We start from the raw sequence: 11,661 nt of genomic DNA on the forward strand, positions 1-11,661 counted from the left end.
TGAAATTACATCTCTATATAAGTCTATCAACAGTTTCATCATTATTGCTTTATATAGTTGTTTTTTAAATATGTTAAGAGAAAAAATAGAAAAAAACCCAAAATACATTTATATTATCTTTTATATTTACTTTAAAAAAATATATATATATTATTATTGATTTCAGAGAGGAAGGGAGAGGGAGAGAGAGATAGAAACATCAATGATGAGAGAGAACCATTGATTGGCTGCCTCCTGCATGCCTCACAATGGGATCAAGCCCACAACCTGGGCATGTGTCCTTGACTGGAATCGAACCCGGGACCCTTCAGTCCACAGGCTGACACTCTATCCACTGAGCCAAACCAGCTAGGGCACCTATATATTTACTTTTATCAGTATTCTTTATTCATGTGAATTAGGGTTAGTCTAATGTTCTTTTATCTTATGCTGAAATACTCTTTTTACTTTTTTGTAAGGATAGTCTGTTAGCAACAAATTCTCTTAGTTTTTTTTTTTTTTTTTTTTAAATCTGGGACTGCCTTAATTTCTCCTTTGGATTTTGAAAGTTTGTTTTGTTGGATATAAAATTCTCATTTTGTAGTCTTTTTCTTTCAACATTTGAATATATAATACAATTGCCTTGTGGCTTCATGATTTCTGACAAGAACTCAGACATTAATTTTATCAAGGACTTCTTGTACGTGAGGAGTTTCTTCTCTGTTGCTGCTTTTAAGATTCTCTCTTGTCTTTTGACAATTTGATTATGATGTGTCTAGGTGTGGATCTCTGAGTTTATCCTACTTTAGTTTTTTTAGGTTCTTGTATTTGTAGGTTAAAGTTTTTCCAATTTGAAATGTTTTTTACTCATTGTTTCTTCAAATATTATTTCTGCCTCTTTATCTCTCTCTTATCCTTTTGGGGATCCATTATGCATCTGTGGATATGCTTGATGATGTCTCTGGTTTTCTGAGTCTCTGTTCATTTTTAAAATGCTTTTTACTTTCTGTTCCTTGGACTAAATAATCTCAGTGGCCAATTTGCAAGTTTGCCTATTCTCTCTTTATCCAGTTTAAATCTGCTACTGAACTGACCTAGTAAATTTTTTTTTTTTATTTCAGATATTTTAGTGTACTTGTTTACAATCTTATTTTCCCCATCAGAATGTGAACTCTTAAGAAGAAGGATGTGGTCAGATCTTTTCTTTTTATCTCTAGCACTTGGTGTCTAGAACATAGTGGGCGATCTGTGAATACATTTGAATTAGTAAGTGAAGTATATTAAATAAATGTGTAAAAGGTTCATATCCAAATATTGTGTACCATGTAAACACAGCTAGACACAGTAGATTCTCTGGGAATCCCTATATCATTTAAAGAAACTGAAACTTTTTATTATATGGTATTAGCTTTAGAACAAATAAAAAGGTAACAAAGTCCTTAATTTACTCTATGATAAATCTTATTCTATAAAACAGCACAGCATATTTGTCAGAGTGAAAGCTTCTGAATGAGTCAGGCAAATTCAAATTCTTACTCTGCCATTTATTAATTGTGTAACTTTGGTCAAGTGGCCACTTTTAAACTTAAATTTCCTCTCCTGTAATATAAGAAGGTTTGCTATAAACATGAAATAGCATACAAATAGATGGAAAAGAATTAGCATAATTCTAGACATATAGGAAGCACACAATAAATCATATCATTAATAAAATGATTAGGATTCCACTAATAAGAAAACCATACATCAACCTCATCAATGTATATAGACACAAAATTCTTAAATAAAATGCTGTTTCATATAACTTAATAGATAAAAACTATTTCCTTATGACCAAATAAAATTTTTTCCAGAACTCAGGAATGTGTTAACATACGGGATTCTAATAATAGAACAAATTTCTTTGCTTCTGTTCTTTTCTCTACATTTGGTATCATGTTGCTAGCACTGCCAGATTACTTCTCCTAAGTTACTGTACACATTGCTTTGTTAATCTATAAGGTCACCCCCCCCCATTGTATTTGCATTATCTGTAGAATCAAATGCTTAACTTGAATTCAAGCCCGCATCTATATTCTGGTTCTCAACATTTCCTTTATATTTTTTTTCAGATATTTCCCCATGCTAACTTTGGACCTGAAATAAGGTAGATGACCCTTCTCTTCCCAAATGTCTTATGCTTTACTGTCTCTTTGCTTTTGTTCATGTTACACCATACACCCCCATGATTCCTTTGGATCACGTCCCTAAATTTGTATACAGTCATACAACAATTACATTTTTGCTGAATTTTCCTACTTTCATAGTTGATTATCAATTTAATGCTGTTACCACCTAAAGGACCTTTCATGTCCTTTCTTCCACCGGATTGCAGACTTCTATAGGAGAAAGGTCTAGTTTCTTCTGTAGACTCCATGTGCAATGCTTCAGGTTACTAAGGAAATATTTGCTGATTTTAAAACCATCTTTATAAATCATACTTTGTAAAAGTTCAGACTTAGCTAGTATTCTTTTCCAATTATCGAGAAGCCACTTGTCAGTTTTTAGGGAACTTGATGTGCTCTGATAACATGCATCTGTTTCAAGTTTTGTTCTAATATAAACCTAAAATCTTAAACTCTATGCTTGTTCAAAAGGTGAGTTTATCAAGGAGCAGATGTGTCTGTTCCACTGTATGATGGTTGCCATAGAAACGATCAGGGCTAAATTATTAATTTGATGATTTTAGGGTGAGGGAATGAAGAAGTTTAGAATGATATACCCTATGTAATGTAAATATAGAACAGCAATTGTAAGAGAGAACAATTAATTGAGGGGAGAATAATTGCTGAGTTCCTATTGTCTTTCCCTTTTATCTGCTACATGATATCTGGAGTGAGGAGAGTGCTGATGAGATTCTGTTGTTGTTGTTTTGTTTTTGTTTTTTTAATATCTACCACCATTTTCCAGGAGTAGCTGTTTTGTTTGTATTATGTAGGACTGAGAAAAAAAATGAAATGAGGAAACATTGGCTATCTCCTTTCAGAAAGGATTAAACCAAATGCTTTTGTAGCTACTATATGTTACCTGATAACAGAAAAAGTAGAAAAAACTGTTCTGTTCATAGCACAGGATAGAACAAGAATTCAGTAAAGCATCAATAGTAATTGAGAAAACGTAAAATGGATGGCTAGTGATCTCTTACGTTTTGTTTAAAATTTACTTTTTTAAAAAAATTTTACTGCTTCATTCAGTAATGGCTAGGTTTCTGATATTATAACAAATTATTTAATGTTGACATGTATCACTTTGACCCTCTCTCACATACCTTATGTTACAGAAATGTAGATATCAGATCATAAAGATTTTAGAAGCTACCAATTTTCTTGTGACAGTATATTTTAAACAAAAACAAAGAACTATAAAGAAATAAACAGCTTCTTGAATATTGAACTTGTGAATCTATTAAGTCATAATGTCGACATTCAACAATCATGTCAAGAATTCTATCTTATATTTAATCAGAACCCTTATATTTCAACCTTTATTATTCAGTGTGTCAGTGAAGAATTCATCCTTTTATCAGGATGGATTTACCATGCACAGGTCCCTTCCAAGGCCCTGGGAGGGATTCTAGCATTGTTTGCACATGCTCATATATTTTGTTATTTTAATTGCACTCAGTTAAACTGATATTCCTTTGTGTTCATATGTACTATGTATTCATATGTAATAGAAATGCTCTGTACCTATTCTGTGACTACTGAGCACTTAAAATGTGGCTAAGGAATTGAAATATTAATTTTATTTCATTTTAATTAATTTGCATTTACATCAACATTGCTACACATGGCTAGTAGCTCCCAGATTGGACACCACCGTTTATGCTCTTAGTCAATTCTGAGATGAACTCCTTCTGTCTTATCTGTATCTCTATGTAGTCATTGAGTGTAGATTTTTATGTCTTTATGCAGTAATGTCCTAACTTTTGACTAACATAACTATATTATTAATAAGGTTGTGTTTTATTTTTAACTAGAGGCCGGATGCATGAAATCATGCAAGGGGCTCAGCCCCTGCCACTGCGGCAGCTGCCTCTGCCTCGGTGTGGCAGCCAGGTGGCAGGTGGGGGGCATCTGCCTCGGCCCCCGCTCGCTGCGGCTTTGTCTGGAAGGTCATTCGGAAGGATGCCCAGAAGGATGTCCGGTCTAATTAGCATATTATGCTTTTATTATTATAGATAATATTTCAAATTAAACATTATTATTTTCTGATGATGATGTGGACATTTTTATAGTCAGGTTTTTGTTTATTGTGTTTATTGTTGGCAGGTGCTGGAAAGCTTAAAAAGATTTGTGAAAATTTCTCTTTCAAACATGCTTTTCAATATGACAAAGCAATACATCTATGCTTTATTTGGGGTAAAAGATGCATAGAATGCACTCAATAATGCATTCTGTTTGCCTTAAAAAAGTTGTGCCTACTCGACAAAAGTTTGACACATTCAACAGTGCCTTTCTGCTATATCAGAATTAATTTTACAGCTATAGCCAGATATTTCAAATGTTCTACAAGTTTAGAGTGATACCTAAGGCAGATGCAGCCATGGCCTGTCCCCGGAAGGTGATTGTTTACACCCAAGAGCAATTCCTGGAATGTAACAGGAAGCCACACGTGACCACATAGCTGAGCTGGATATTTCTCCAGGCTTCCTGTTGGAGGAATGACTGTTTTTCATTCCCCTCCAGGCACAGAAGAAAATCATTCTGAAAACCATACAGAAGAAAATACTTATTTAACACAAATATGACTTCCCCATGTCTTTTTATAGAATAATCTCTAGAAAACTATTACAACAGGAGTCGGAAACCTAAACAAAACTTCAGAAAAATCAAGAGCAATCTAGACATTGAGGCCTAGTATACTGCAAAATTACACAGAAATTCAATATTAGTATTAAATGATTTCTCAATCTTTAGACCCACAAAAATGTACACAAGCCTATAAGTTTGATTCAGCACTTTTTTATTGTTACTTCCTCTCTATTTTCATGATATCCTTATGTTTTTGTTTATTGTTTTCATGCCACTAGATTGCAATGATTTTCATGCAGTTGTTTTTCTCAAATACACTACTCTGTGTGTAAATACTGATAGATATAGGGATAAAACGGAAATAGGTCACCATCAAGATTTTTTTACTTTGTTTAATATGTCCTTAAGGCAAGTGAATGATGATATGTCTTTTCATTTTTTCAGTTTTAGAATGAAACTAAGTACAAATATAGTGTACTTAGAAACAATAAAAAAACACACAAAGTAATAAAAGCCTTTTTGGAGGTCCAATGTAATTTAATCTTATCTTTTGATTTTTAGATTGCTAACTTTTATGGCAGAATTAGCAATTTCTGTGAAAAATATGATCTCTTTCATCAAACTTATATATGCATATAAAAAAAATCCTGGGAACAACCCCAATGTTCATCAAAAGGTAAATGTAGAAATAATTGTATTCATACAAATAAATATCATTTACATGCAAAGAATGCATGCCACAACATAGATAAATCTCATGGTAATTATGCTGAGTGAAAGAAGCCAGGAAAGAAAACATGTATTATTTATATAAATTTATATTTTTATTTGTAAATATAAATATATCGCTTACATAAATTTCTAGAAAATACATCCTACTGTATAGTGACAAAAATCAGATTAGTTGTTGCCAGGACCTGGGGTATAATAGGATATGGGAAGAGGTGTGTGAAGGAAGGACTACAAAAGGCCAACAGCAAACTCTTGGAGGTCATGCCTATGTTAATGATCTTGCTTGTGGTGGTAGTTTCACAGCTGTATGTAACTTACCACATTGTGCAATTCAAACAAATGCAGTTTATTTTGTCAGTTTTATCTCAACAGAACTGTTTAAAACAGATTTTAAAAATTAAAAAATAATACTCTAAAATTTTTGACTACCTAAAAAGAAAGACATGTATTCAATAATTTTTACAGTCTCAGAAAGGAGACTAGGTGAGGTCCTAGTAAATGGTGAATAAAATACAAGAGATACCTCAAAGAAGCAAACAATTAGTTTCCAAAAGAGTGATGATGGAAACAAAGGGTGTGTGTGTGTGGGGAGGGGAGGGGGATGGGAGAGGGAGGGTAAACGCAACAGATGGTATCGCCTCCCTGTGTCTGTGAATGGCATCAATCTTAATTTACTTGTTAAAGCAAAATACTTGGGCACCCTCCTGGACTTATTCTCTCCCTGCTCTTTCATCCAATGCGTTGCAATTTATTTTCTATCCTATACTAGATATATTCTAAGTGCATCTTATTTTTGTCCTGTTTTCTCTGACTCATCACTTACTGCTTTGGTCAGATCTAAGGATGTTTCCTGTCTACAAGTACAGTCCTGTGCAGCTTAAGGACAGCGTTCTTAGGCTATTTTGTCATGGCGACATCATAGAGTGCAGTTACACAAACCTAGATGGTAGAACCTACTACTGTAATTGTTTGTACTATACTTCTATAGGACTGGCAGTGCGGTAGGTTTGTTTATACCACATCATCACAAAAATGTGAGTAAATGCTTGGTGCTACTACAACAGGGTCCCAAGGAAGATATCTGACTGGGTGGGGTGGAGGAGCCTTCTGACTTTTTGACCACTGGCTCCTCTTGGACTGCCCTTGGGAGCACTGACAGAAGGATAGATGTAAGTACAGACAAGGGGGGAGGAAGAGGAGGAGGAGGAGAAGGAAGAGCGGTAGGAGTGAGTTCCATGAGAAAGTCAAATAGGACAGGACAGGCTACCTCGAAGACACATCTGTAGCCAGTGCTATCATGTTAGGATGGCTACCAGGTCACCAGGTGATAAGATCACTGTGTATATGCGTCTGTCATTGTGAATCATCCTTAGGTGGTGCATGACTGTAGTTTCTAAGTAGTATTGAAACCCAGGGTCTTATGACTTTGATTAAATTTAGCTTTAAATCCTAGCTCTAGAAATCATATCTCTCTTTCTATCTATACCCCTTAGAGACCTAGCCTTTTCCCAGGGTAATCAGCAACCCCTGAGGCAGCAGAAGACAGTAGCCTGGACCTGACTAATGACCAGGATCACAAGGTCCAGGCCTCTGGCAGGCTAAGGATAACATCTTGACTTAAGTTATGTTCCAGAGACTGAGCCCTGAGGTGGAACCAGCCCCCAGCTGCTTTCCTATGAAACCAGATAGAGGGACACTGAAACCAACATCAGAACTCTCCTCAAGACCTGAAGAAATAATTTATTACTCTTAACTCACCTCTGATCAATCAGCTCCCAGCACAACCTCGAGCCCCTAACCTCGGGTGTCCTGTGACTTTGTCCTATAAAATCTGTAATCTACATGCCACTGGGGGAGTTCAGGCTTTTGAGCATTAGCTTCCCATTCTCCTGGATGATGGCATTCATAATCAAATAGCCAATATTTCTTGACTGCAATCCTAGGTGTCTAGTTTTTGGCTCTGCTTGAGCAGGGTGACTGAAGTCTTTATGTTCTCTAAGTTTCTCTGCTTCCAGTCATCTTTCCTTCCAATTTATCCTCTATGTAACAAAGGGGAGCAGTTACCTGCACAGGCCAGGAAAAGAAGCACCTTCCAAAAGCAAATGAGAGAGAGTTCCAGATGTAGGAGGCCAGGTGACAAGGGCTGTGGCATTTGGTATCGGAATACAGCCATTCTGATCTATGGCTTGGAGGAAAACAGGGAAAACTGACCTCCTATTCTTCTTTTCCCTTCAGTCCCCTGCTCATGCCTCCTATTGGCTAAACCCAAACTGAGAGCCAGGGAGCCCATAAAGGCTGGCCTTCCAAGGCCCAGAGCAGGGTGGAAAAGGGAAAGAATGGGTCTGGAGAGTCAAACAGAATATATTAGCACATCCTTCTAAATTATAAGATTGATTATATTAGTCCCTTAAGAAAATAGCTTTATACATGTTTTGGGGCTGGAGAAGACCTTTGAGCCTCACTTCAAAATTGAAAGGTAATACTTTTTTCATATCACTAACATTTATTTGTAGGGAAATTATTTGCTGAATTAAATGAATGATAGCTATAATTTATTACAAGCCCACCATGTGACAGGCACTCTCCTAAACATATATATAATGAGAATATGTCTCATATTCGTACAAGAGTAGGCCTTCCTTCCCTGGGCTGCCGGCACTGGCTTCCCTCTGGCACCCGGGACCTGGGCTTCCCTCGCAGCCCCGGCTTCATCCGGAAGGATGTCCGGTCTAATTAGCATATTATGCTTTTATTATTATAGATTCTCACTTAATCCTCTCAGTACCACTGAGAAAAATATATTATTGTCATTATTTTACTAATAAGAAAGCTTATCTATTTATATATATTTTTTATTTTTTACTTTTTATTTATTTTTTAAAAATTCCTCATTGTTAAAGTATTACATGTCCCTTTTATTTATTTATTTTTAAATCCCTCATTGTTAAAGTATTACATGTCCCCTTTTTTCCTCCATTGCCCCCTCCAGCTTGCCTCCACCCTAGGCATTCACCACCCTATTGTCTGTGTCCAAGCTTGTCTATTTTTACAGTGGTATCACATTGTATACGCCGTGTCAATAATCTTACATGAATTCACTGCTGGTAGAAAGGAAGATAGGAAGTGAAATGACAGTTTAAATAATATGGATGATTCCACCTATTAGTCCATTCTTAACACTAGTGAGAAATTAGATTTTACTTTGTATGATATGATCCTTAAACACACACCTGCTAATGTATCTGGTACTTAATGAAAGAAACACAGCAGAGAGAAAATAAGCAATTATGATTTATTAAGAGGTGGCATGTTGTTTTCCAATGTGGTCTATTCTCAAGGGGATTCCTAGGGTAATTTTTGTGTACCTCATTTCCATCTTATTCACTCAGTTTAAACCTAACCCCTTGATAAGATGACTCTTCTCTTAAGAATTAGAGTGTAGATGAAAACACAGGCTGGTTATAAAAGCCAGTATGATTATAAAGTCCTTGCTTTTTAGTAGTATCATATATAGCCTCACTAAATAAAAGGTTAAAAGCTGCCCACTTTTTTTTCTTGCTTCCTGCAGAATTGGGAGGTTGAGATTGTTTCTCCTTTCCTCGGTTTGCTATTATTTAATATTTCTGAGTGACTTCAATTTGAATGGCAATGGATATTTTATAGATCTTGCCATTGTTTTTTATTAGCATGTTTTTTTATGAAAGGGTAAACATTAAGTAGTATTCATATTTTAGTGTGTAGAAAATGTAACTTTTCTATTGGATATAAAAAGTTATCTCCATAACATAAAATACATGTCAGAAACATCTTTTAAATGTTTTCAAGACAAGTAGCAATTGTTTTCTCTTGCTATTAATATTCTTTGTCAAAACATTGTGCAGAAATATTTAGTGCTCATAATCTAACATTGTTGGAGATTCAAATATATTCATCTTCTAACAGACATTACTATTTTTTAAAGATACTTTTCATGAATAATATACTCAGTTTTAGTAATCATAGTTTTCTCTTTGAGTCCACAGATCTGCTTTAAAATTTTTCTTCTGATTTACTAGTATAAAACACATATGTTTATATCATTACCACTTATTTGAAGGTGTTATTTTCATATTAAATAGGAATTACATATAATTTTCTTATTTGTATCTTGAAGATGACTCAAATGTACCTGCAAATAACAGACATTTAGTAATTGTCTGTTGAATGAATGAATGAATTTTCTAGATGACAGGTATAAAGATTTATTCTGAATTTTCATTAGTTCCACTTATAGTTGACCTAGAAAAAACCATAATGTTACATGGAGATGATCTAATATATGGAGTTATGATCTTTATAAGTTACTAGAGGACTGGTGCATGAAAATTCATGCACTGGAGCCGGGGGCGGGGTCTCTCAGCCCGGCTTGCCCCCTCTCACAGTCCAGGAGCCCTCAGGGGTGGGAAGCGACCCGGTGATCAGGGGAAGGCGATGTCCCATCATGCCTCTGTTGCTGCCACCGCCAGCAGTGCAAGCCTTGGCTGGCCCTGGTTACCTGAGCCTTGGGCGGCCCTGGGTGGTCGGGCAGCCAACATCTGACACTTGCCTGCGCCTCGGGCCGGCCCTGGGCGGCTGGGGGGCTGAGGGGACTGGGGGACTCCGGAGGCAGGTGCGCGGAGCAGCCGGGCCCACCTGGGGGCGGGTCTGGCCTTGCTGCGCCTGCTGCCCCGGCAGGGCTGAGGGGACTGGGCACCACCATCTTGTGGCTGCGGGTGCCGTCATCTTTGAGGGTGGGGCAGTCAGTTAACATATTCCCTCCTTATTGGCTGTGGGCGCCGCCATCTTTGCAATGGCATGAGGGTCAATTAGCATATTCCCTCTTTATTAGATAGGATACTTGACATAAAAGTATTAATTTTAAGCAGAAATAACAACAAAACAATCCATGGCAGAAAGCACAAATAGGGCTGAATCAGTAGCAGTAGTGTTGTATTTGTTGTGCATAATAGGTTTTTAACAGTTTTTGAGTTAGCATTTTAAAGTTATATTATTTGAGATAAAAATTGGGGTTTCTGAATTTTCTTAAAATCTGAAGATAAGCCAACATTGTCTCTATTCCTAAAGGCAGCAGTAGTCTCAGCACCCTTTAGATCTGGCCTTTGGGGCTTTCTAGTTCACCAGAACCCTACCTCTCATGCAGTTCCTGCATATCCACTCACAACCTGCTGGACTCGTCATTTATACCAGTCACCTTGGGCCTGGGGTGAACGAAATGAGTTCACACTGTATAGCTTTAAGGAGGTCAGTTTTTATAGTCTCAAGTTCTGATATTCTTTCCTGGAATGAGTCTGCCTGAGAACCTGCTGGAGGTCCCAATAACCCTTCTTCCACCATGGAAAGGAAAGTCATGCCCTCTCCTAATCCCAAATCTAACCATGGAGTCAGGCTCCGTGGTATAAAATCTAGGGGGCTTGAAACAAAATCCAAGCCTCATTAATGATTAACCAAAGCACTGCAGACTTCAGAAACTGCTTGTCCCTCCTGTCCTATGTATATTTGGGTTCCCAGCGAAGGCTGGCATTAGAAATGACATCTATTTGTGAGCTTAACTTCTAGAATAGGGTGGTGAGAATAATGGCAATTTTTATTTAATTTATTTGTTTGTTAATTAATTATTTAAATGTATTGGACAAATATTGGCTCTTGCGGGAAATTCTCTTCAGTATGCAACTAAGGAGCATTTATAAGAAACACTGAACTCTTTTTAAAAAAATAGCTTTCTATTTAGTTTGTTTTTGGATATAAATGTAAAGTTACTTTAAAAAGTGTTGTAAATGTAGTTATTTTTAGTCAATCTTAATTGTTACTTATTTCATATTGCAACCTGGGTTTGATTTTAGCAATATATATTTTTTATTTTATAAATACACAAATAACATATAATCATTAAACAAAATTAATGCTTTTGTTCTGATTTTGATTGTTGATTCTTATTTTTAATTATTCTCCAAATTTGAACACCATAATTCAGTTTGTGCATACTCACATATTGACTAGTGTTATGATTTTAAAACTGCTCCTTCATGGATAATAAGACAAGGTAGTAACCTATAAAGTAGAAGAAAATCCCCATTTTCTTTAAGGGCAGATTTGGAGTTTGAGTTGCTACTGTTCTTCA

Source organism: Plecotus auritus (assembly GCF_963455305.1).
Source record: "Plecotus auritus genome assembly, chromosome: 3".
Classification (NCBI taxonomy): Eukaryota; Metazoa; Chordata; class Mammalia; order Chiroptera; family Vespertilionidae; genus Plecotus; species Plecotus auritus.